The sequence below is a fragment of the Psammomys obesus genome, unplaced genomic scaffold (assembly GCF_907164565.1).
Source record: "Psammomys obesus unplaced genomic scaffold, mPsaObe1.curated_primary_1811, whole genome shotgun sequence".
NCBI lineage: Eukaryota > Metazoa > Chordata > Mammalia > Rodentia > Muridae > Psammomys > Psammomys obesus.
Window position 1 is genome coordinate 15174858 of NW_026596088.1, and position 27608 is coordinate 15202465.

Below are 27608 nucleotides of genomic sequence, written 5' to 3' on the forward strand. Positions count from 1 at the left end.
TTCTGGAGAAGCAGTGTTAGGTAGAAAGGGGGTTCAGCTCAACTCCTTTCTCTCTTTCTGGGGTACCACAAGCTTTCTTTCTTTTTTTCCCCTCACAAGCTCACAATTAGTGCTGCCAGGACTGCTTTTTCCTCTGCAGAGTTGCAGCCATGGTAGGTTAGAGGAGTCAAGTCCAGGCCAGCTTTAGAGGATGGGGTGATTCTGAGACTCTAGGACAGAATGGGGGTGTGTGTGGCAGAGCAGTGGGATGGCCAAGGCTCCCCCCAGCGCCACTGGCATAGGCTCCTGCTGGGCTTCCTCGAGCTGCAGGGACGGAGGGGCTGGCCAGCTCGGCTTCATTCCAAGTAGGGAATGAATGGCAAAGGCAGGCATCAGAACAGAGACATTTTGGGTGGACAGAAAGTCCATTCTGTTGTGGGCTCTCAGGAGGCAGCCTGGAAAGCAGTGGAAGCTGAAGTTTGTCCCACGGGAGCCAAGTGTGGTTCCAGGTGGGTTTTCCTCATCCTAAGAGATCCAGGTCTGATCTCAGTGATCCGAGCCCGCCTCCCGGGTGGGGTGGACAGCACCTGGGCTGACAGCATGCCGAGCCTGGACCCTGGCTTAAACATTGCAGTTGTGAGAACTACAGACAAGCCCAGAGGGAACAAGTCCTCTTTTTCTCTCTCCCCCCCCCTCTTCTTTCCTCCCTTTTTCTTCCCACCCTTTCCTTCCTCCTTCCTCTATTGCCTCCTTCTTCCCCCCTCCTTCCTCCTGTCCCTTCTGACTTCTCACCCACCCTTTCTCCCTCTGTCTGTCTCTTCCTCTTGTCGCTCCCTTCTTTTGCCCAGGTTGGCCTCAGACTTTCTATGTGCGGAGGATGACCTGGAACATCCGATCCTACTGCCTCCACCTCACAGCTGCTAGGATTTCATGCAGACGCCACAGCATCTGGTTTATGCAGGGTCAGGAACCAAACCCAGGGCTCCATGCGAGGTCGGCTTCGCCAGTGAGCCCCATCGCCAGCCGGGGCACCCTCCTTCTGAACAGAGATCTGGAGCTTGCCGGGACAACCTTTCCTTTCCTGCATCTTTTCAAATGGGGAAGATTTCTGCTGTTTGTCAAGAAGAAGTGTAAATTGTTACAGTCTGTTTAGAGAGCAATTTTGCAACATTATAAAAATGGGAAGGATGTTAATTGCAATGTTCTTCATGATAGTGAAAAAATGGAAATGATCTAAATGCCAGCAACAGAGGGCTGCTTAGGAAAGTGCTAGCACCTCTTCTTATGATGTAGTGCGCATTAAGCAAAGATGCTGAAGCAAATGCCTCTGTAAGCAAGTGGAGAGGCGACCACATGATGGCAAATGAAGAACACTTTGTACATTTCAGAAGAGCAGTATGCATATGTGGAAAACAGACCTGTATGCATGTGGTGTTGTGTTTGACAATGCATGGAGCATATCTGGAAGGACTGAAATTCAACTTTATAACATTGTTCTTTGGGTTTTCTGTTTCTTTGGCCATCTCCTGGTTTGGAGCAGTTTGGAGCAAGTTGTATTGACAAAGTGATGTCAAGATGTTTCATAAAGTCTGCAGGAGCCCATGCAGAGACTGCCAGGAGGTCTAAGCTTCCTCGGGAACAGTCCCTACCTGTGCTGCGGAGAGAAGAGATCCTTCTATTTGTGCCACTTTGGGGCATTTGAAGGTCATTTGTCATGACTATGGAGATAGCAAGTGCATTCTTGTCTGGTAACAAGCATCATACTTAGCACTGAACTGGACCTCTTACTAGTGGTGCCACTTTGTGGGGAAATTATGCTCCACATGGCATAAAGTTCTTGACAGGGTGTTACATCTGGGATGGCTGAGGCCATCTCACTGGCCTCCATCCAGGCTGGGATATGTTACAAGGCAATGCTCAGGCACTTACTGTACTGGACACTGGACTTAACAATGTCTTATGAGGCATGGGTAAAATCCTCCAAGGACTACTGCATTGGAAGCCTTACAGAGCAGTTATTGAGTCCTGCCCAAAATAGGACTCAGCGCTATAGTTGACATCATTCCAAACTCTCAGCTGAACACACTTTCTGAGCCCTATACCAACCAGAAAATGGGCATGAGTAAGCAGCTCCAACATTTGATTCCTGCATCCCAAGCCTTCTCAGCAGACACCTTCCAGAAGAAGAGAACAGTGGAGCTCACTCAGAACTGTCACCCTCTTCCCCTTCTGGAAAGAATGAATAGACCTTGAAAGGGTCTATCTATAGTATAAATTCTGCCACTGGCGATGATACACACACTTCTGCACGTGGGTCCAAGTGGAGACAAATATTTCCTACTGAACCTGAGTGGGCCATGGCCAGGCTCACTCATATAGGATAGCAGGCTTTTTTTTTTGTGTGTGTGTGGGGGGGTGCTATAGTGTGCGGATTCCATATTCTTCTGGTTCACCTTCATGTCTGTCTTACTCAATATGAGGCTGTGAAGCAAAACCAAATATCTCACATGACCCCTTAGACCTTTCAAGGAAATTACTGTTTTCTTGATGTGCAGACAAAGCCTAGCAGAGATGAGTTGCAAGGGGGCTTCTGGGATGCTCTCACTAGAGCATCCAGACTTATCTCTGAGCAGGGGAAAAAATAGACCTCATTGCATGGCTCTGTGAGAACACTTTCAAATGCTCAAGTAGAATATAGTGTCTTCTGAATTTAGGAGCCCCATGGTAAGGGTGACATTTTTGTGTGTGTGTCTACTTGTAGGTTTTTGCACATGCAAAGTTTGTGCACATGTATGTGGAGGTTAGAGTAACCTTGCATATCTTCCCTATTTGCTCTGCTCACCACCTTGTTTTTTGTGAGTGTCTCTCACTTTTACCTGGAACTCTTATAATAGGCTGAGCTGGCTGGCCAGCAGGCCCTGCTGATCACCTGTCTCTACATTCCCCAGAAGTGAGATCATGTCTGCTACCAGGTGGATCTCTGAGTTCGAGGCCAGCCTGATCTACAGAGCTAGTTCCAGGACAGCCAGGACTATATAGATAAACTCTGTCTTGAAAAAAAAAAATTAAAAGTAAATAAATAAATAAAAATAATAGCAGAGAAAAATTGGAAATTGCCAAAAATAGAAAACTGAGTTTTTAGCCGGTAGCGGTGGCACCCTCTTTTAATCTCAGCACACGGGAGGCAGAGGTAGGCAGATCTCTGAGTTCGAGGCTAACCTAGTCTACAGAGCAAGTTTCAGAATAGCCAGGGACACAGAGAAACCCTGTCTCAAAAAGTCAAAATAAACAAACATCAACAATAACAACAAAGCCAAATGCCTACCGCCACATTCTGCTTTTTTATGTGGGTTCTGGTGACCAAACTCAGGCTCTCATGCCCAAATTAGCCAGCACTTTATCATGTGGTCCCCCACCCCCCAGCCCATGCTCACTCCTGTTAACACTAAAATGCAACCGGAGGCATTCAAGACCGTGGCAGTTCCTGCTTAGATTAGGAAAGCTGGTTTTCCCGAGCTAAAGACCAACATTAACACTTCTGTAAAATTCCTCTCTTGCATCAAGAGGAGAGCACTGATCCATCATGAGATTCTGCTTGTCTAGTTTCTTTTTGTTCCCCAAACATGCCATAGGTATTTACATTTCCTGGCTTTATCTCCTTGAATTCTCTTTTCTAGTAGCTTTATTAAAAAACAAAAAGCCAAGGTTAAATTCATGTAGTATAAATCAAATGATTATATAAATGTCTAATCCAGTGACCTTTAGTGCATTTACTAGTTGTGAAACCACCATCTCCATCTTGTTCCAAGACATTTTCGTCATCCTGCAAGAAAACTGCGCCTACTAAGCAGTCACTCCTCATTCCTTCCTTCCCGGATCCTTGGCAACCACTACTCTGCTTTCTGTCTCTATGGATTTACCTATTCTGGATGTTCATATAAATAGAAGCGTACAGAGAGTCTTTTGTGCCTGGATTCTTTCACTTAGGGTGTTTCTGAGGTTCGCCAGCTCTGTCCAGGAGCAGCTCAGTGTCACTGTGAAACACAAAGAGAATGTAGTTTTTGGAGTCAGATCTGGACTTGAGCTGCAGTTTGGCTACTTGCTGGTTGTGTGTCCTGAGAAGGTTATTTGTCTTCCGAGCTCCAATTCTCATTCATGAAATGAGAAGATCAATCCCTACCTCATAGCTGTCAGGATGGAGAGATGAGCATAGTCTTGTGCCTGGTACACAGTAGATAATCCCTCACCGCCAAAAGGAGAGGGAGTTTATTGGGGAGCATGAGGCGCATCATAAATTGGGTCTGACCTTTGCCCTCATCATGCCTCTTCCGGAGTACTGCACTGCACAGGGCTGTTCTTCTCCCCAAATTCTCTCCTTAATCCCTTTCCATAAGCAATTTCTCTTGCGCTGAGCACCTGCATCCCTCATCCCTACTAAGCAGGCATATTTCTTCTGCTGTGTTCTCCATAGCCTCACGGGACTGTATGTCTTTATAAGGTCAGATGCTAGTTTGCTCTTCTAAAAATGCCAGCTTTTTGAGGATGGTCCCATTTTTAACTACTCTGATATCTACACCTATGATTTTGGAATCCTGGGATGATAGTGTGGTCTCCAAGCTATAAGCCCAGGGCAGTTCTGACATACAAATCCAGTTTTGGATAATAGGATTTCTTTGCATGTCGGTTGCTTGGGAATGCTGTATCTGTAGCTTTTCCTTATCCTCATGGAGATGGAAAAGGTGGCCAGAAAGCTTCCATCCTAATTATCTGCTCGTAATGGAAAGGTGCAAGTTGGCATTCTCAGAAAGGTGCTACTTCAAAGGCACTCACAGCAGAAGCTAAAGCCCAAATTAAAATTGATTCACATCCTCACAGAAGCATGGGCTATTAGAGAGCAGGGTTGAAAATGGGCTGTGCTACCAGACAGCGGGGTCAGGGATGGGCAGGGAAAATAGCTCTTGGTGTTTCAGCAGAACTCAGAGTTGGAGCTGAATTTATATGCTGGATTTTTACTACAAATAAAATGCAATAACACTCAAAGTGTCTGTTTAATGTTGTTGACCCTGTCCATTTTTTGTTATATGGGAAATTGGTACTTGGAGAAGGAATAAAAACAGAAACTGGAAGTCAGAAACATTCATGAAGACAACAAATTTTTAGAGGCATTGTTCTTAACCATTTTTTAAGGTCATAGAGCCCTTGCAGAACTTGGTCAAAAGTGAAGGCCCCCTGTGGAAGCTGCACAGTTCATAATCACATGTGCAGCAATAGATGGAGTTTGGGGGAAGTCTTCAGAGCCCTGAAGCCCATTTAAGCCCACTGTGTTAAGATTTCTACTGTTGGACAGGGGTGTTGGAGAGATTAACAGCAGTTAAGAGTGCTTCCTGCTCCTTCAGAAGGCCCACCACCCATCCTATGGCTCTAAGCTGCCTGTAAGTCCAGCTCCGGTGGAAAATGTCTGCTCTTGGTTCTGAGGAGCTGGCTCAGTTGGTAAGACACTTGTTTTGAATGCATGAGGACCTGAGTTCAATCCCAAGAACCTACTCAAACAAACTGTACAGTGCACATGCAGAGAAGGTGGACACAGGAATACTCTGTTGCTCCAGCCCCTTGGGCCGCCTAGCCTAGCCCATTTTATGAGCTCTAGGCCAGTGAGAGACCTTGTCTCAAAAACCAAAGACGGACAGTATCTAAGGAGTGCAGCGGAGGTTGTCCTCTGGCTTTCACACGGCCTCTGGTGCTTGCACACACATGGAAAACACACACACACACACACACACACACACTCACTCACTCACCACTATTTCTATGTATGGAGAGCTACTTGTGTGATAGGTGTCCTGTGAAGCATCAAAAGGACAGAGACGGCTGTGACATGGCTCCTGCATTTGAGAGACTGGGCACAGCCAAGTGGGATCAAACATACCTGGATGATGATACCTCGGCTAGGCAGCCGCAGGCACTTCCTGACTCTGCACTATTGCTCTTTGTGCTCTCTCCTGCCTTTACTGCTATGTTGTTTCCCATTTCTTCTTGGTAGCACTAGCTTGCAAGCTGGTGGCCTGTTATTACTTTCGTCATCCTTCATGTGGATAAGCAGTGATCCTTCCTCAGCTCATTTGTAGGAGGGAGGCCTGGACCACTCCTCTCATCAGAGACCTGCTGAGCCGGTTTTCCATCCCCTGCAAAATAAATGCCCAACTCCTTACTCACTCACTCAGGCTCTGTGGTTGGGCATCATTATCCACCGTCAGGCCGTGTGCTGCGTGGCTCTGTGTGCACCCTGAACTTATCAGAACTGAATCTCTGTTTCCTAAATAGAACTTGCATTCTCAAGCTCCCCGGGCTGGCTTGATCTGCTTCTTGGCCAGAATGCCATTTTCTCTCATATCCATCTATTAAATCTTTCTTATCCGCAGAGTCCCCATTGAATACATCCTCTATGAAATTCTACCCAGATTGTCAGAAGTAATGAGGGATTTTGGAGCTTGCTCTGCCTCCTGACAGTGTTATCAGCTATGTCGGATTCCTCTGAGGCAGAGATAGAAGCAACATATCTCTGGGATTCCAAGTCCCTACCAGACGGTGGCCCACTTGAGATGAAGTTCATGCATTTTCTCCTGTACTTAAGTGACAAGATTCTGAAAGCTACCTCTGTTTCCTGAGACTGACATTCAGAAATGGATGAAGCCTTTGGAGGGCCGCCTTTAGCAAGACAAAAGCCCTTCTCTAGGAGTGAAGGACCCCAGAATCCACCCAGACCAATTTGTTTCTGTGGTTAACTCCAGAGAGAGAGACACAGAGCTGTCCCTTGGTGTTCGAGAAGGACCAATTCCAGGACCTCTTCTTGGATACCAGAACCACAGAAGCTCCACTCACTCATGAAACACTGGAGTAGCTGCGTGAAGCCATGCAATCCTTTTGTGTACTGGTTTAAGCCTCCTCTAGCTTTTGTGTAACACCCACGGCAGTGTAAACAGCATAAAAAGCTGTTGTAAATAGCTGCTTCCCTGTATTGTTAGGGATAATGACAAGATGAAAAAAGTCTGTACATGTTTAGTACAGAAACAAAAATGTTCCCTGAATATTTGTAATCCTTGGCTGGCTGAATCTATGGATAGATGGCATCAGTGTTCTGAGTGAGGCTGGCTGCGTCTGTGGGTGTGGAGGATGTGGGTGTGAAGGCCGGGTGCTCAGCAGAAGACTCAGGTTTGGGTTCGGTTGAACATGGGCCAGAAGGTCCTTTTTATTTGTACCAAGTACAATCCTGGCAGGCTTGCAAGCGTGGACAGCCCACCAGTCTTCAAGATGCATCAGGGTCACTCCATGCTCAGAGGATGCTACAATTCTTCATCATGGCCCCCATGCCCACACATTGTGGGACAGCAGAAGAGTTAAACCAATAGCCCTGGGGTTCAGCTGGACCTTTAGATCAGTGTCCAGTGCAGAGGACATGCTTTGGGGCCATGGACTTGACCTAGCCTTTGTGGTTTGATAGCAGCTCCGCAGAGAGGACTCCTGTCTAGCCATCACTGCCTCTCCCTGAAGCTGAAACAAAGTTCAGGTGGGCTGAGACATTGAGGTGGTCTGTTTACCACACCCCAGGACAATATTGTTATAGGACTTGTACTCTTACTGGAATACAGCTGGGGGCATTCAGGCTGGATCCCAAACAGGATGGAGAAATCTCCTGCCACTCTGTAATCTCTGGCATTCAGGGTCTTGTTCAAAGCGTGGTCATAATAAACACTACAGAACTGAAATCTGAGTGCTTTGTAGCCCTCTCTGAATATTGATTCTGCTATACAAACATTGCTTCCCTTTTTCCACAATACCAAACGCCACTGTTTCTGGTCCCTCGCCAAGGTCTCCATCTCTAAGCTCTTAATTAGAAAAAAAGAAGCAGTAATTATTAAAGTTATTAAAATATGGAATATTGCAAAGGAGCAGATTAGAAGTCTTCATGCTAATCCAAACAAATCGTGCTAATGTTGCTTTGATTCTTGTGAACCCAAACCCACAGAGGAAGATAAAAGCCAGGGCTGCCTCTTAAGGGCAGGATTGAGCCTACTTGCTAAGCTAGGACTCATCACGCATTCACCAGGAGCTGCAGAGCAGAAGCAGGAGGCGATGAAAGGAAGAGAGATTTTGTGAACAGTGGGGGGAAAACCGAGGCAGGGAGTGGTGGGATCCATGTCAGCACAATTAACCCAGGAGCAATCACTGATCTGGCTCTGTCTTCTGAGAAATACAACGTACAAAGATAGACAATGCACCATACATACAAAGATACACACATGTACAAATAGAACATGCAAACATACACAGTGTAAAGCGCACAAACATTTCTTTGTGTACTACATGGTGTGTGTGTGTGTGTGTGTGTGTGTGTGTGTGTGCAATTTGCATAAATATGTGTACATGGGAACCAGAGTGTGTACTGCCACACTTGGTACATGGATTCTGGGGATGAAACTCAGGTCTTCGTTTTTGCAAGACAAGCATTTTACCAACTGAACCACCTCCTTAGCTCAAGGAGCACCTTTCCTATCCCCTGGTGTTAGCAACTACACTAATAATCATGACTGTTCAAAACTGAATTTGCCAAGTGATCATGTCCGCTCAGGAAGGAAAGGACTCTGCACACAAGCCAACACAGTCCTAGGAGATCTAACTGAGCTCCACATTGGGTAGAGTTTTATCTGGGAACCCATGAATTCTGGCTGGTGATCCCATGCCTGTCAATCAACATACACCAGGAAGGGCTCAAATTCACAGATCATTTGTTCTTCCTGCCCTGTGATTCTACCTCAGCCCATGGGTCCATCACCTGCCTGAGGTTCTAGTCACACATTGTGAGCCATCTTCTTTCTCATCCATTGTCACATAGACTTGGTGTCACAACCATAGCACTGTCTTTGCTAGGCCTTGCTGCTCCCTTACTCTCAGCTTTCCATCTCTGATCATCCTCTCCTGAACTGGCTCTCCAAACTCTGTTTGTGCTTCTTTCACACCACACTATACTCCTGCCAATCCACACTCCTCAGCATCCCTGGCCTCCATGCCTTGCACACAGGGCTCCCCTTTGTTCGGAATCTTTCCCCTCCCTTGACGGCCTGCCAAACTCTTGCCTGTCCTCCAAGGCAAGAGGAGGTGTTCTCTGGCTATCCAACAGAAATGCTGGCTCACAGCTTTGGGCGCTGTGCCATGATTGTCCTGGTCCCTTGGCATGGCTGTCTTGAGAATCAGGGACTGTAGATGGGCTGGGTGACATTGATTGTCATCTTGACAAGATCTAGAATCACAGAGCATGTCTTTAATGGAAGTTTTGGTTTCTTTGTAAACTCAGTTATGTTATGTAAATATGTTTATGTTTTAATCCCAAGTGTGGGATTTCAGTTTGGGCTTTAGTTTGTCCACAGCTGATAACTGTCTCGTGCGGGGCATGGCTTTTGAGAGCGGGTAAAGGCCTGCCTCATGTGGCCATGGAGAAGGGCGTGGTCTAAGGCTCTGAGGAGATAAATATGAAAGAAAAAGTGTGGTGCCTGTGGTGGTGGCATGTGGTGAGTGGAAGCTTGGAAGAGACCAGAGATAGATGATGTGGCAGTTTGGAGCAGACAGAGGGAGAGAAAAGCTTTGGGGCACTGCTGCATTTGCAATTGACAGATGTTGGCATAGCCCTAAGAGAATGCATGGAGACTGACAAGTGGGAGAAGTAAGGGCGTCTGCACCCTGTCTCCCCATTAACCTTCTTTCTTCTATGGAGGGTTGGGGTGGCTGGAAGGGAATAGAGGCCTAAACACCCCAGATAAGTTAGAGTTTAAAAAAGAGTGCTACAACACGTCTTTGAGCGAGTTTCTGGATTGAGTGGAGAAGACCCATCCTAAATGTGGATGGTACCGTTCTGTTGACTGGGGTCCTGGGATGGAGATTAAGGGAAAGCAGGATGAGCGCCAGTGTTCATTACTATCTGCTTCCTAATGGTGCCTGACATTCCCACGGTCATGACCACCCTGCCATGATGGACTGTATCTTTTCTTTCCTCAAGATGCTTTTCATCAGCAATTTAGTTTCAGAGACAACAAATTAACTAATTTAATATGTTCTGAAGAGCATGTGCTTGTATACAGTAAGTGCTCAACACAGCATCATTTACAGGGCATTGGTCCTAGAGAATGCTGAACTCCAGAGATACCTGCTTCTGGAAAGGACTGAGCTGCCAGTTTGAAGGGAAGAAGTTCTGTGGTGTGTCATGGGGAGCTATGAACAATGCAGCCACCTGATGAATTAGAAGCTGATGGTTGAAGCAAGACACATGGGCCTGAGAATAATGAAAAAGCTGTGTTGAATTCCTCTGGCTGCAACTTTACTGTATACCACAAAAAGGTCTTGGTAGTACTAAAACAACTATTACCACAAAGAAGACTTGAGGGATCTGAGGAAACATATCAATTTAGAATAAATCCAGACTATTGAACACTCAATAAAATGTAGTGCAGATGCTACATTTTATCTATTATGTATTTGGCCCCAATGACTCAACATATTATGTGTGATTATTTTATAGATATAGAAAAGCTAGGCGTAGAGAACTTATACGTTGGTGGTCACGTGGTCATAAAAGGAAATAGAATTTTTAGAAAGATGAAGCATAAATTTGAACTCCAAACCTAACTTTTTTTTTTCACACTAACCTAAATTGGCCCTGGAAAATGAAGTTGATGACCTCTTCATGTTCTACTCAATGACTTAGTCATATCTTAAAATTTTCTCTAATCAAAAAGTATTATGGTGTTGTGGTTGTTTGAGTAGTTATGGTCCCCACAGAATCGTGTGTTTGAATGCTTGGCTCATAGGGAGTGGCACTATTAGGAGGTGTGGCCTTGTTAGAGTAGGTGTGGCTTTGTTGGAGAAAGTGTGTCATGTGGGGGAGGGCTTTGAGGTCTCATACACTCAAGCTACACCCAGTGTGGCACACAGTCCCCTTCTGCTGTGGATTAAAATGTAGTACTCTTGGCTCCTACAAAACCATGTCTGCTTGTGTGCTGCCATGTTTCCCACCATGGTGATAATGGACTAAACCTCTGAATCTGTAAGCCAGCTTCAGTTAAATGGTTTTCTTTGAAAGGGTTGCTGTGGTCATGGTGTCTCTTCACAACAGTAGAAACCCTAACTAAGACAGGTGTTATCAGCACCTGAGCAAATAGACTGAGGTGTGTCTGGTGGCCTTTCTGTACACTGCTCACTCCTGGTTGGAACCACTAAGAAAGAAAACAGACTTCAAGGGTGGCCAGTGAGAAAGAGAGAGAAGCAGTGTGGCTTTGCAGGCTACAAAGCACACAGACTACTTCACTTGTGTGCTTTCAAAATGCTCTATTTCTTTTAATTTATCATCATCATCATCATCACCAGTGTGTGTGTGAGGGTGGAGGTCAAGTGATATCTTTTGAGAGTTTGTTCTTTCCTTCTGTGGGCATCAGGGGTTAAATTCAGGTCATCAGGCTTGAATGACAAATGCTGTTATGTCCTGAACCATTTTGCTAATCCCTGTCTTTTCATTTGCACATGCTTTTAGTCCCAGGATTCTGGAGGCAGAGGCAGAGGCAGAGGCAGGCAGATCTCTGTGAGTTCAAAGTCACTCTGATCTAAATAGCACATTCTAGGCCATTCACTATAGAGTGAAACCCTTTCATAAGGAGAAAAGGACTTTTCAAAAACAACTTTTCTTATTGTTCTTTATAAGAATATTCAAGATACATAATATTACTCTCAGAGGAGATGGCTCACTGATAAAGGTGCTTGCTGGTCTATCCTTTAAACACATGTAAATGTGGAAGGAGAGAAATGGTTGCTGAAAGTTGTCTTCTGACCTTCATACATGCTGTAGCATGTGTGCCCCTGACACACACACACACACACACACACACACAAATACAATTTATGCCACTCTGCATTTTTTTTTTTTTTTTTTTTTTTTTTTTTAGGATATGCTACTGAAGCTCAGGAAGCTAGGGAGCTTGACTAACTTTGAAAACAAATGAAAGGCAAAGTCAAAACTGTTGCTGTAATCACTTGGGCACTGTGTGAAGGTTGTCTCTCTATTCAAATGTTGATTGCTATACCAGCAGAGAGCTCAGCACTAGCCAGATTTTGGTACTGTAATTCTCATGAATCATCACTGGCAACATATTTTGTAAATATTCACCTCCCTCACCTGTTGGTTGGCTTAATAAAGAGCTGACAGCCAATAGCTAGACAGGAGAGAGGAGGCAGGACTTCCTGGCTGAGAGAGGGTCTCCAGGAGAAGAATCAGATGCAGGAAAATTCACCAGTGAGGCACGGTGAACGGATGTGAGTGGATATAACACCAGTGAAGAGGTGGAACAAGAGATGATGGGTTGTGGTTAGATAGCCACGATAAATTAGAGTAGCTGAGAGTCTACCCAGATAATGCCCAGGCTTTATAAATATTAATAAGTGTCTGTGTCATTATTTAACTGCTGGTGGGTCCCAGAGAAGTCCCTCTATACAGAGCTGTAATGCGCCCCCCCCCCCCAAGCCACTTTGGTCTCATCACCATGTGAACCAGCCCAAACTCCCAGCATAGTGCATGGCAAATATTTATGCTTGCATGCATTAATACTGATGGGAAGAACCAATTTGTGTTGCACTTACAATGTGGCAGGTACTTAACAATGTACTCTGCAGGAGCTATGCTGTTTAATTTTCACGACACCACTGTGATGGAGGAGCTTTACCTGTCTCAGTTTTTAGAGCAGCAAATGGACGCACAGAAGCATTGAGGTCATTTATATAAGCGGCGGAGCCTGTTTTGAGGGCTTGAGAGATAGGTGAAGTACTTGTCCTGCTAGCATGAGGACCTGAGTTTGTATCATCAGCTCCTCCTAAAGCCAGGCACTGCAGCCCCTGTCTGTACCTCTCGCCCTGGGAGGGCAGACACGGGAGGAGAATCTCTGGGGTTCAATGGCCAGCCAACTTAGCCAACTTAGATAAATTGACAAGACCCTGCCCAGAGATAAGGGTATACATGTGTATACACGTGAACATACACACAAATATGCATGTATGTACTTCCTGTCCCAGCACACGATTTAAGAACTCTTCACTCTTAAATGTAGAGGCTGAGGCTTTGCCTCTGTGTTTGCCAGTACCAACCAGCACATGGCATCTTCCAGCATCCCCCTCTCAGAGCAGGCTGCGCTTCATTTAATGCTGAGCTCAGGTGGGCATGTTTTACAGGGCAGACCTCTGTAGATGATTGTCCTTCAGGTTTTGAGAGGCGCAGACGGTAGAGACAGATAGTGGGCCCCCGGCCTTTCTTTAGTCGGTACCAATTTTACCCGTTGAAAGCCTCTGGGCTAAGTGATGGCTGTCTCCTTGTACTTAATTTGAATTGTGTACAGAATATCTCAGTCTTGAGAGAGAAACCTCTATGCAACGAAGATGGTCTAGGTGACTTCCTCCCCTTTTTTGTGGTGGTCTGGACCATCCTTGCAGGGCTTTTAGAAGAAGTCCTTTTGGACATTTCAAGAGATGGCAGTGAGTTTACCCCAAGGCACAGGATTCCCCAAGACCCACAACACCCCCACTTTGTGTTTATGACTTTTCAGGATCCTTTACTTTTCTCGTGTGTGTGTGTGTGTGTGTGTGTGTGTGTGTGTGTGTGTGTGTGCGTGTGCACAGGCCAGAGGTGGATTTCAGGCGTCTTTCCTCATCGTTTGCTCATGTGTTTTGAGGCAGGGTACCTCATCAGTTGATCTGGCACTTGTCAGCTCAGCTATGCTGACCGTCCCTATCTCTTCAGCACTGGGGACCGGAGCAGCTGCCACTTTGCTCAGCTTCATTGTGTGCTCACATTCAGCTGGTTTTCTTGGGTTCTGGGGATCAATACTCAGGCTTCCATGCTTGTGTGACGAGCATTTACCAACTGAAGGCATTGCAACAGCTTCCCTTTAGCCTGCTTCTGGAACTTCAGCTTCCCTGCCTGCCCAGGACTTATTAGGTGATTTCTTCATTTGTCACACTGGACAGGGGTGGGGACAGTAGGAAGAGCTGCTGCCTCTGGTATCTGCCATGTACCTTGCCCCTGAGACTCTTTTGCCCTTGGAAGGTGGCACTGTGTCCTTCTGCTTGGATCTAGGTATCTAAGCAGATGACCCCTGGATTCTCTAAGATTTTAGCGCACATCCAGAGGAGAGGATGTCAACCTCATTGTCACCTTGCGCTCTGAGCTCCTGTGTTTACAAAATTGGTTCAGTTTCTCCTGCCACTGCCTGTTTCTGAGAGACAAGACATTTTGCTTAAACCTGCCATGAAGCAGCTCTATAATCCTCCTTTTCACACAAATGTGCAGTGCCTCTCCCTGGAGCCACAGCCTGAAACACTTGAAACACCACGCCGCTGAAATATCTACCTCAGGTGTCTAAAGACGGGTGTCTCAGGTCAGACATCAGCCTTTCTCAGCACATCCTTCTCCTGCCATTCCAACAAAAGGTGATTCCTTTGGGCCCAGTAGTTCTGCCACGTTTTCCGTTGACTTAACTCACTGTTAATGGTAAATTGAAATTCATGGGATGATTCCAGCATCACGAAATTTCTAGAAAAGGCAAGTTAATAGAGACAGAAAGTCACCCAGTGGTTCTCTGGGGTTGACATGAATGGGAAGGCAGACTCTTACAAGAGTGTGACCGTATTTTAAAGCTGACTGGCATGATTGTCACACCACTCAGTGAATTTTCTAAACATCACCGAATTACATATTTAAAGAGAGAGTTACTGAGACTTGTGAAAGGTCTCAGTAAATCTAAACACTCTTTTTTTGTTGTCTTGTTTTTATTTCTCATGCCCCTGGGCTCTTCAGTTAGAGTGCTGGCCTTTGAGGGAGGAGATCCTGTGTGTTTGTTCATCAACGTATCCCTAGTCCCCAGTAGAACCTGCTGTGTACAAGAGCTTAGTCAGCACACAGGGAGTGAAGGGACAGCTCAGCTGGGGCCTTGCCACTGTGTGAGACTCTCAGTCATCCTGCTACTTAGATCAATAATAAACTTCAAGGTCAGGTGTTACTTTTTAACAGCTGTGACAAAACACCTCACACAATCAACTAAAATGGGTGTTTATTTTGACTTCAGAGCGTCAGAGGTTTCAATCCATGGCCACTTGGTCACTGGGCATGGCTGAGGACATAGTGGAGCAGAGCTGCTCACCTACTTCAGGCAGGTCAGAAGTGAGAGGTGGCCAGGGAGGGGCCAGGCGAAGATATAGCCACAAAGCCATGTTCCCAGTGCCCAGTTTCTACTTTATACCAGGAGTGTCCAACCTTTTGGTTTCTCTGGGCCATATTGGACAAAGAAGAATTGTCTTGAGCCACACATTAGATTCTGCTCCTATGACCCTATCCCTCCAATAAGTCTATCGATTGTGAATCTGTCATTGGAGTGATCCATTGGTGAAGTTGGAATCCTTGTGGTCCAATCATAGATGGTTGGATCACTTTCTAGCCAACCCATAATATTAACCCAGGAACACATTCTCTCATTGACTTTGTGTACTGTTGACCCAGCATCTTCTCCACCTCCTCCCACATCTTCCTCCTCTTTCACACATAGTCGTTACAGAGACATCCTCAAGCACTTCCTCAGATTCCCTTCCACGATAGTTTAGGGTTAGCGTCTGCGGACTTCCATGAGATCTGCACTGTGACAAGACAGACATCACTGTGGCTTGCAGACAGACGGGCCTGGAGGAGGTTGTAGAACTTTCAGGAGAAGTCCTACAGATCCCTTTAAAGAAGTCTTTAATGATGCAGGAGGTGGAGAGAATAGTTCTCCTTAGATCCTGAAGATGGCAGGACTGCAGGGGCGTCTCCAGGGAGCTCCTTGCTTGGAGCTGTGGAAGGCTGAACTTGTAGCCTTCCCCAGCTCAGGCTCACTTCTTGCTGTCACAAAAGTCAGCTGCCGCCTTGGCCTTTGCTCTCTTGTCTTTCCAGTGGACATGTAAGGAGCTAATACCTTACATCAGAGGTGGTGGGAACTGAGGGTGTGCTATTACCCCACACCCAGGGAGTTAGTTCTTTGCAGAGATCTATGCGTAGGCAAACCCAGGGTTTGGGGCTTCCATGAAAAAAAGAATTTTGGGACAAGCTAGAATGAAGCAGAGTTGAAATTTATTGAAACCAGAAAAGAAACGAATGAAGTATGTGTGTATGTGTGTGCATGTATGCATGTACACGTGACTTATAAAGGAGTTGTGCCCGAGTGTCTTTGAAATAGGTCTGTCTGTCTTCTCAGGAGACAAAATTATATGCATATATTATGCAAAAATATATACATATATATTGACAACATATAACTAAGTTATATTGAGCACTGTAATTTACAAGGTTTAGAGGTTAAGGAGTTTATTTTTGTAAATAAAGATATAATGTGGGTCTATGAAGGGTGTCGTTTAGGTTTAGGAATGAGAATGGAATGCTAAAATCTCAGATCTGTATCATTTTGGCCTTAAGTGAGCACAGCTTATTTATTCTCTTTGAGTTCTCTATTTGTGGTGTCTCTGGAAAAATGCTCATGATCTGTGTAGGCAATTTGGGCTTTATCAGTGATACTGGGAGTTCCTGACTCTTCCATTAGGGAAGGCAAACCAGATCTCTAGATGAAGGGCCTCTTTGTCTTCCAGCTTTTTTTTCTCATCCTACCATACATTTATACCTCTATGCTACTTTCCAATATTGAAAATCTGAAAACCTTTCTCTTTTTGACAGCACCGTACTTTACCTGACATGATGGGAAATGAATACAAAAGACATTTAAAAAAACTGAGTTGGATAATGGAGACAGAAGGGAAAGGCAGAGGTTCTATGTTTCCTATTTAGGCACCAGTTGGCCTCAAGGAGACATTCTTTATTACTTTGTGGACGCCAGAGATTTTATAGGGGAATCTCTTTTCTCTTCCCACGACTTCCCCTGCCATCTTTTCTATTCTTCATGCCATGGATGTTGAGAAATGGTCTTTCCCCTTTCTTCCCTTTTCACCAGCTGCTAGACTGTATCTTTTTTTCAAATCATGGAGTTACTGATTTTATCTGGTCTTCCTTCTGCTTTCATAATCTTGATAGACTTCTCTGTTCACCTTCTCCCACCAATCGCACAGCCAACCCTGAAGGCTTTCCAGAGTTAGATGCATGTAGTCACTCACTGACCTTTCCAGTTTGTGTCACACAGACGAGGAACCAAGAGTCTAGATTTGCTGCTTAGAGAAAGGCTCCTGCTCTTTTCTTTCAAATAATAAGTGAGCTATTAGGCCAAGATAATTGCTTAGTAACTCTACTGCTACACTGGACTATTGCATCCTGATGATCATATTTCTGAGCCTGCTGTAGACAGCTCTCCAGGTCAGGTAGGATCTGAGTGTTGAAAGCCTTGGTCACGCCTGTAGCTCCTCAATCTCAACTTTTCTTAGACAGGACATAGGTTATGGTGTAGCCTGATGCTCATCGCCCAGGAGCCCAAAGTTACATAGCTCTTGGGTTTAATGTTTGGAATGGTAAAAAAAAAAAAAAAATGAGCTCTGTGTATCTGAGCCAGGCTGAAAGGTCCTGGTACTTCCAGACTCTGTATTAGATTTTGCTAGGCTGTTTGTCTAACGCCTGCCCTGGACCTGCCTATCTACAGTGCCTTATACTACACTCCCTTTCCACAAGTAGGCCCCAAACTAAACTATCTGTGTAGCTGAGACAGCCTTTTTTATTTGGAAGTGATGCTAAAGTGTAGTATCTTCTTTTCACACTGCTTCCCAGGAATGTATGGATCATAGGAACTGTCTCTGTACATCTCCCCTATACCAAATTCCTCCATTTTCAGTGGGCCATCAACTTCCTGCGTCTTTCCTTACCCTGACCAGTGGCTATGTATTGTCTAAGTCACACACAGTAAGCTGTATTTGCCAGACCCTCATCTTTACCTGGATGTCCTTGCTTGAACTTGGCTGAAATTCAACCAATATTCAGATTCCCAACTCTCTACTGAGGAGTAAGAGAGCCAGGACCCCAGGGTCTGAGTGCTTCTCCCTCTGCTGGCTTGGCTCCCATTGCTCAGATGCCACCGTGCTCTCATTACAGCCCTGCAGCAAAGCGGAACTTCTCCTAGCTGGGGGTTGAGATCAAAGGCGGTCTAGGATGAAATCTTCTTGTTAGCTCAGCCAACAGCAGCACCGGGGCTGCAGTTCTCCAGACAGTGACATTTCCATTTGACTGGGGGAAATATCTGTTGTCTTGGGGTGTCTTTTCATTCACAGTGGTGGAGGGGGTGTTTGGAAGATTCATAATCTGATGGAAATAAAAATACAGCATGCGAATGTAAGGCCCATTGGGATGTGTGGATGCCTCAGGGACAGCCATGAAGGATGTAACTTTGACGCTTCATAGCTTTAGGCGAAACCAATGCCTAACTAACAGTAATGACAAGGATAATGACAGAGCTGGAAAAGGTCCAGGCAGAAAAGGCATTTATTGTGCTTCTGAAATGTGCCCGTTTGGGTAGAAATGGAATCATCAAGTGCCAGGATTTCCTGCTACACATCTCAGACTGCACACAAGGAGGAAATGCTTTGTTCTTGTAAGGTACATAGAAGACTTTGTTTTTTGAAAACCACTCCTGGCATAAATTTTCCTTTTTACCCTGAAAAGCTGTGAGCTTTTCATGTTATAAGTTGCCTTTCTTTATAGAATGATGAAGCCCTTCTTCAGATGCAATCAAATGTTAATTGCCAAAAGATGGGGGATAAATTAGGGATAAGTATAGCCCCGTATTATTAAAATCCCCCCTCCACAGACAGGACTCCATTCTTTAAACATTTATCTCACCAGAACTGCAAATGGATGAAAGGTGTGTGTGTGTGTGTGTGTGTGTGTGTGTGTGTGTGTGTGTGTAGAGGTCAGGAGTTATACATCTTCAGAGGTTACCATAGAGACATAAAACAAGGAGGTGGCATTGCTCTCTGGTGCTAGGATCCTCCAGCTTTCTTGGCTGTACTCATCAGCCTCAAGATGGGCTAGAGATGCCATTCCTGGCCACAATTATAATGTTTTCTCTGAAGGAAGACATGCTTGACTCTTACAGGTATGGCTCAGAGGCCAGAGTCTACCTGCTGACTTTCCAGGTTCTTATATTCTGAAACACACACACACACACACGCACGCACGCACGCACGCATGCACGCACACACACACACACACACACACACACACACGCACGCACACACACACACAATGGACCATAGACATACAGACAGAGTTAGAAACAGGGACAGTTTATCAAAAAGATGAAAGGTACTCCTAAAAATTCAAGTGATCCAGAAAGCTGGAAAGTGTGAAACCTGAAGGCCCTGAGCCATGAGAGTACTGCCATTTATGTATTGCCCACCTTCTCCAGAAATTGGAGATTGCTTAGAAATGCTAACTGCTCCTTCCCCCCATGTATGCTCTTCTGTTACAAGCAGCGTTCAACCTCATGGGTTTCCAGCCTTTCTCGTATACCTTTGATTTCTTTCATATGTCCATTTTGTTGCCTCTGGAACTTCCCTCTCTCCTCCATTCTCCTATCTCAACTTGGAACCTTGCTCCTTTCATAATTAAGCTTTTAAAAATGACAGAAAACACTGGGCTTTGGTGGACTTCTAGCTGTTTAAACCAACATGTCATCCGCGAATCCTGAAAAACACCGCTTTCAGTCTAATAGATGTGCACAGGCATTGCTGAGAGGCTCTGTGAGCCGGACTCCACCTTCAGTGTGTGATTCCATCTTCGTGGGGACATGAGTGCCCTACCGAGGCTCCATGGATGGCAGGAAGGCACTTCCCCCAGGGAGCACTTTCTAGGCACCTGGCTGTGACAGGTGTCAATAAGTGAACTCTATGCTCTGTAGTGAAGGGCTAGCATCAGCTCAGGGAAAGTTTTAAGAACCCGGGAAAAGGGCAACCCTTCCTTCTGGTTTAAAGAAAATCCTTAAATCCATTTGATTTAAGGGAATCTATCATTTTGGAAAATGTATGGATTCTTTCCAAATCCTCAATATCGAGGAGCTAACAGAACTTCTTCGTAAGACTGTCATGCTTTTCAGAGAAATGCAGTTGCTCCTTGGAGTTGGTTGTCATCTTATCTCATCTCTCGTGGGATTTTAATGAGTGCTTTTGGCATTGGAATACGACTTACAATGTGGGACTCAGGCTCCAGGCGGTAGCATGCAGGTGGGGCCATTAAACAGCTTGGGAGCCTTTCCTTGGGATATTTGTGCACAGTGAGCCCCCCAGAAAGTGCAGCTCCACCTCAGAGGGGTCTGTAGCCAGAGGGTCCCACAGCGATGTAGCATGGTGTGTGGGCTCACTCGACCGTCTTGTGCCTGGAGCTTCCTTCCACTGCAGGCCAGCCCACAGAAGCCCAGGGCCGCCATTGTTATTTATTTTTGGGCTTCATTCCATCTAGAGAGAGGATCAAAGCTTCTTCATCTTTTATGCTCTCCTACATAAAAATTGTATACCATCTACACTAAACTAAAATCTTTCATTAGCAAATGAAGAATTGTAGATATTTATAGTACACATGTGATATTTTGATATATCTGTGAGTTCTAAACTGGCTAAATCAAGCTAATTAACATATCCATCATCTCACATCCTTATTTTTAATGGTGACATTTCAAATCTACTCTCTCAGCAAAATTTTAAGGTATGCAATACATTATTATTAACTATGGTCACCATTTGAATAATGGATTTCCTGAATTCTTTCTGCTTAATGGAAACTGGTGCTGTTAATAACGTAACCACCATTCTACAATCTGCTCCTGAAAGTTCAACCTCTCAGATCCTGCACAGAAGTGAGTTCCTGCTGCATTTAGTTTACTGTACCTAGCTTATTTTATTTAATATAGTGTCCTTTAGGTTCATCTATGGGGTTACAAGTGACAAGATTTGCTTCTTTTTTATAAGGCCAAGTAGCTGCCATTATGTGTTTCCACAATGTCTGTTCATCCATTCAGTTGTTGACGAACAAGGAAGTTGATTCCACAGCTTGGCTGTTATAAATGATGTTACAGTCAACATGGGATGTAGGATATTTTTGATACAGTGATCACACACACACACACACACACACACACACAGGTAGAGTATGGTCTCTACACTTTTAGTGTTTTGAAGAGTCTTTGTATAATAGTTTGTAATGGTTACAGTAATTTTTATTGCTGTACAAGAATTCTCTTCTTAGTACATACTTGCGATACTAGTTACTGTTCACTGTTTTATTGTTTAATATAATATTTTATTGATTCTTTGTTAATTTCACATCACACACCCTGATCGAACCCATTTTGTAGTCCTTCCATGTCCATCACACCCTTGTGACCATCTCCCCTCCTTGACAAACAAACAAGCAAACAATCAAACAGAACAACAGCAACAACAACAACAAAAAAACAAGTCTAATTTGTGTTATCGCTGTACTCACTGTAGCATGGTCAAATCCCCAGTGGTCTGCCCCTTAAAAAGAACTGAGTCCTTCCCCTCCCACATGCCCTCCAGACATCATCAGCTGTGGAGAGCTACACTTCAGCACCCTCATCACACTTCTTAAGATTTCTCGTTTTGATTTGCATTTCCCTGATGACTAAGGACGTTGAACATTTCTCTAAGTGTTTCTCTGCCATTCTATATTACTCTATAGAGAATTCTGTTTAGCTCTGTACCCCATTTTTTAATTGGATTACTTGATTTGTTACTGTTTAACTTCTTGAGTTCTTTATATATACTGGATATTAACCCTCTGTCAGATAAAGGGTTGGTGAAGATCCTTTCCCAATCTGTGGGCTGTCATTTTGTTTTGACGACAGTGTCCTTTACTTTACAGAAGCTTTTTAGTTTCATGAGGTCCCATTTATTGATTGTTGCTCTTAGAGCGTGTGCTGTTGGTGTTCTGTTCAGGAAGTTGTCTCCTGTGCCAATGAGTTCAAGGCTCTTTCCCACTCTTTCTTCTAAGCCGTTTAGTGTGTCTGGTTTTATGTTGAGGTCTTTGATCCACTTGGACTTTAGTTTTGTGCAGGGTGATAAGTATGGATCTATTTGCATTTTTCTACATGTAGACATCCAGTTAGACCAGCACCATTTGTTAAAGATGCTGTCTTTTTTCCTTTGTATGGTTTTGGCATCTTTGTCAAAGATCAGGTGTCTATAAGTGTGTGGATTTATGTCAGGGTCTTCTATTTGATTCCATTGATCCACCATTCTGTTTCTATACCAGTACCATGCAGTACTGGCATAGTATTGTTGCTCTATAGTACAGCTTGAGATCAGGGATGGAGATACCTCCTGAAGGTCTTTTACTGTAGAGAACTGTTTTAGCAATTCTGGGTTTCTTGTTGTTCCATATGAAGGTAAGAATTTTTCTTTCAAGGTCTGTAAAGAATTGTGTTGGTAATTTGATGGGAATTTCATTGAATCTATAGATTGCTTTTGGTAAGATGGCCATTTTTACTATATTAATCCTGTCAAGCCATGAGCATGGGAGATCTTTCCATCTTCTGATATCTTCTTCTATTTCTTTCTTCAGAGACCTTACACCCATCAGAATGGCTAAGATAAAAAACTCAAGTGACAACACATGCTGGAGAGGTTGTGGAGAAAGGGGAACCCTCCTCCACTGCTGATGGGAATGTAAACTTGTTCAACCACTCTGCATATCAATCTGGCGCTTCCTCAGACAACTAGGAATAGTGCTTCCTCAAGATCCAGCTATTCCACTCCTAGGCATATACCCAAAAGAGGCTCAAGTACACAATAAGGACATTTGCTCAACCATGTTTGTAGCAACTTTATTTGTAATAGCTAGAACCTGGGAAACAACCCAGATGTTCCGCAACAGAGGAATGGATACAGAAATTGTAGTACATCTACACAATGGAATATTACTCAGCAATAAAAAACAAGGAAATCATGAAATTTGCAGGTAAATGGTGGGAACTGGAAAAGATCATCATGAGTGAGCTATCCCAGAAGAAGAAAGACGCACACGGTAAATACTCTCTCATATAGATATATAAGATAGGATAAACCCACTAAAATCTGTACACCTAAAGAAACTAATCAAGAGGGAGGACTCTTGCTAAAATGCTCAATCCCTATCCAGAAAGGTAAAGAGGATGGACATCAGAAGAGGGAGAAAACAGGGAACAAGTCAGGAGCCTGACACAGAGGACCTCTAAAAGGCTCTGCCCTGCAGACTATCAAAGCAAATGCTGAGACTTATGGGCAACCTTTGGGCAGAGTGCAGGGAATCTTAGGAAAGAAGTGGGAAACAGTAAGATCTAGAGAGAACAAGAACTCCACAAAGAGAGCAACAGAACCAAAAAATCTGAGCACAGGGTTCTTTCCTGAGCTTGATATTCCAACCAAGGACTATGCATGGAGATAACCTAGGACCCCTGCACAGATGTGGCCCATTGCAGTTTACTGCCCAAGTGGGTTCCATAGTAATGGGGACAGGGACTGTCTCTGACATGAACTGATTGGCCTGCTCTTTGATCACCTCCCCCTGAGGGGGAATCAGCCTTACCAGGCCACAGAGGAAGACAATGCAGCCACTCCTGATGAGACCTTATTGACTAGGGTCAGAAGGAAGGAAAAGAAGACCTCCCCTATCAGTGGACTAAGGGAGGGGCATGTGTGCAGAGGGGGGAAGAAGGAATGGATTGGGACTGGAGGAGGGAGGGAACCACAGGGGAGATACAAAGTGAATAAAGTGTAATTAATAAAGAATTAAAAATATTTCTCTTTGATGGCTTCATGTTTAGGCTGTTGTGTTTTTGGAGGTGAGGGTAGGGGTTGTTACAGAAGTCTTCCATGACCTCTTTATCTCTCTCTCTTTTTAATTGAGAAAGAGTCTCTCTTTGCATCCCTGGTTCTCCTGGAATTCTTTTTGTAGGCTAAGCTGGCCTAGAACTTACTTACCTGCCTCTGCCTCTCAAATGCGTGCATCACCATGCCAGGCTCCATGTCCCGCTTTCTTAACTGCAGTCACCAATATCCCTGCCAGAGTGCTTCTTGGCCTTTTGGCTAAGGTCCAGTGTAGTATCTGTTCTTATCAGTTTAATATCTTTCACTTTTCAACAATAAGCTGTTATACTAGCTTAGTATCTCACTGTGAAGTCAGTTTGCATTTTCCTGATGATTAGTGATGTTGAGTTTCTTGTCACATACCTGTTGGCCTTTTGTATGTCTTCACTTGCTATGTTTCTAATTAAGTCTTTAGCTCAAGTTATTTGTTGATGTGTGATTGAACTTTATATATATATCCTGGATATTGACCTCTTGACAGATGTATCATTTATAAATATTTTCTCCTATTCTGTAGGTTGTCTCTTTATTCTCTTGATTATTCCCTTGTCGTATAGAAGCTTTTAAAGTTTGATACAATCCTGTATACCTATTTTTTGTTGTTGTTGTCCATGCCTCGAGATCTTATAAAAAACCAAACCAACAGTAGAACCCAAAATCTTCACTGAGAGCAATGTCATAAACATTGCTGTGTTTCTTCTCTTCTAATAGGTTGAAAACTTGAGGTCTTACACTTGAGTCTGTAGTATACTTTGAGCTGGTTTTTTTTTTTTTTTTTTTTTTTTAACTGGTGAGAACCAGGGTTCTAGTTTTATTATTCTACAAGTGGTGTTCTGTTCTGTAGTTTTATTATTTTCTTCTGAAGATGAGTTAGTGAAGCTTTCTAGTCCAGGCCACCCTCATTGACTAATCCTCAAGCCTAGATGTGAGATCTTTGAGTTCTGACAAGATCTTAAGGTCGGTCATGACAGGCAACAGTCTCAAAGAGCGCAGTTTAGTCAACTTAGAAAACCATCATGTGTAGTAGCATCGTTGTTTAGAAGGTGTTGCAGGGTAAAGTCTGGAGTGGCACGGGCACTGGGGGGAGAAGGTGGTCTTCTGCTGAGCAATGACTCCGTCCTCTATGCCTCAGTCTCCTCATATGGTCATGGTAGGGAAAGAACCGAAATTCAAGTGCCTCCTACATTGTTGGAGATTCCTCTTGCCAGGGCCACTTGGAACATGTGACCTCCATTGAAACATTCCCTTCTGGACTCAGAAGGCTCAGTCAGTTTACTAGTTATAGGAAGCTGGTGAAACTTATAAGTCCCATGAGGCGCTGCCTTGAAGTTATAAAGTAACAAACTGTTGTGGGGAAGAGGATCATCCTGGCCAGCCACCTGGAAGTTACGCAGGAAGCTTCAGGGTGCAGCTTTTGTTAGCTGTCGTCGATGCTTGCATGGACCTTTGGATAATGCAGAGGTCTGAGGCCACCCATGCTCCTGTAAGTATCCCTCATAAATTCGTTAGCTCACCAAGCTAGACCTTGGGTAGCGTCATTTATTTGGTTTGTTGTGGTGGTCAATCTGAGGTAAAGAAACAAGGGAGTTATTCAACAGGACATCTTCTGAGATGGACATAAGCCAGCTGAACCCAGGCCTTCTGAGTTGCTCTAGGATGTTGGTGTGATGTGGATCATTACAGAGATGCCAAACTAGCCCCATGCCGGCTCCTTCCCAGATCTAGTTCCAGAAGCCCCTGTGCTTCTGTCTTCCCCTTGCTGGTTTCTACCCTTCAAGCTCATGTCTCCTATTTCTTCTCTCTGGACCAACAGTTGGTTGCACGAAGCTCTCTTTTCATGCTTCCCATTTGGCTTCTGGTGCATTCCACCTCGGTTTCTCATTACTATCTCTTGGCATCTCTTATTTTCCACCCATCTCAGCACATAAGTTTTGAGGATTTAAGTACTTTAAAAGCTCTTTAATTGAGGTCAGGGTCCCAGGGTCCATTGCATTTTAGGAAGAACTATGAGTGAGAGTTAGGTCTGTTTTCATCTTGGCTCTGCTGCTTACTAGGATGTTTCTCGATGTGAACCTGGAATGCCATGTGTATCTTTTAGTTTCTGGTCTGATGTCTGGTGCAGATCTCCTAAAACCTTAGGAGACTTCATGAGTGGTAGAAATATTAAATCTATCTTTTAATACTTGTGCTTTGATGCCAGTGACTGACATAGAGTCCCTAATTGCTTGGAGATGTTAGTGTCTTTTGTTCCAATGAAGTGGGTCTTGATGGCTTGGTTCCTGAACCATCCTGTTCACCAGGAAGACTAAGTTATAGTTAGAAGATGGAACTTTTTCTTTTCTACCCCTTCCTCAGGGCAGTAGAGTATAATATTCTGCTACACCCACCTGACAGGGTTTGAAGAGCTTCCAGATTGCTGAACTCAAGGAGGTTTCTGAAGAGTGTCTTTCCCAGAGAAAGCATAGTATCTCCTTTCCATCTAGTACCTTAGTCCATGCAGCTCTTCATGTGTCCATTCAGTTAGCTATCATTCTTGTCATGTATTAACATAGATAATGCATGACAACATGTCCTGTATTAACATAGAAAACCAGGAACAGACAATAACCACTTTTCCCTGAGCTCTGGGAGATGTCATAGCAATTTAATCAAACTGAAGGAGAGAGAGTGGTAAAAAGAATTCTCCATTAATAACTCAGTTTACAACTTGTGTTTGGCATCTGAAGTGGGGCAGTCTTGTGAGACCCAGCCTTTAACCTTGGGACCCAATGCTATCACTAGGTAGATGGTGTCAGAATTAAGTAGAATTAGAACACAAATCATCTTGCTGGAGGGTCTCATTGTGTGTGTGTGTGTGTGTGTGTGTGTGTGCATGCACGAAGGTGCAAGAGAGAGAGAAAGAGAGAGAGAGAGAAGAAGAAGAAGAAGAAGAAGAAGAAGAAGAAGAAGAAGAAGAAGAAAGAGGAGGAGGAGGGAGGGAAGGAGAGGGAGAATTTTTACACCAGGTCATAAAAATGTTTTATTGAATGTTGAATGTCTTTGGACCTTGGGCTGTCCACATAAAATTCCAACCAAATAAAGTGTGAGTGGTGGGTATAACTGTCCTTGTTCCAGAGTTTGGTGAGTTTAAAAATAAGTGTCTCATCAGAGAAACTTCATTTAGCAACTGGTGGGGTGGTTGCAGAGACCCACAGCCAAACATTAGGTAGAGTTCAGGGAAGCCTGTGGGAGGAGGGGAGGAAGGACTATAGGAGCCAGAGGAATTGGGCCCACAGAATCAACTAAGCCAGGCTCACAGGGGCTCACAGAGACTGCAGTGACATCAGGGAGCCTTTAGGGGTCTGACCTTGGCTCTCTGCATATATGTTATGGGTGTGTAGCTTGGTGTTCTTGTGGGCTCCCAACAGTGGGAGTAAGGGGGCTTCTCTGATCTTTCATCTGCTCTTGGATCCCTTTTCCTCCTCTCAGGTTGTCTCACACAGTCTTGATATGAGGGTTTATGCCTGGTCTTATTGTGTCTTGCTATTCTGTGTTTGGTTGATATCTCTAGGAGGCCTGCTTTTTTTCTGAAGTGGAAATGGAGGAGGAGTGGATCTGGGGAAGAGGGGAGGTGGGAGGAGTACTAGGAGGGGTAGAGGGAGGGCAAACTTCGGCCAGGACGTAATGTATGAGAGAAAAATAAACAAACAAACAAACAAATAAATGAGTAAATAAATGAAGAGTATCAT

The 27608-nt window shown here is 44.4% G+C and overlaps 1 pseudogene; it reads left to right on the plus strand.

Annotated features, from left to right (window-relative positions):
• Positions 1–24079: 24079 nt before the first annotated feature.
• LOC129691539 (U2 spliceosomal RNA) lies at positions 24080–24185 on the plus strand (annotated as a pseudogene).
• Positions 24186–27608: the final 3423 nt, after the last annotated feature.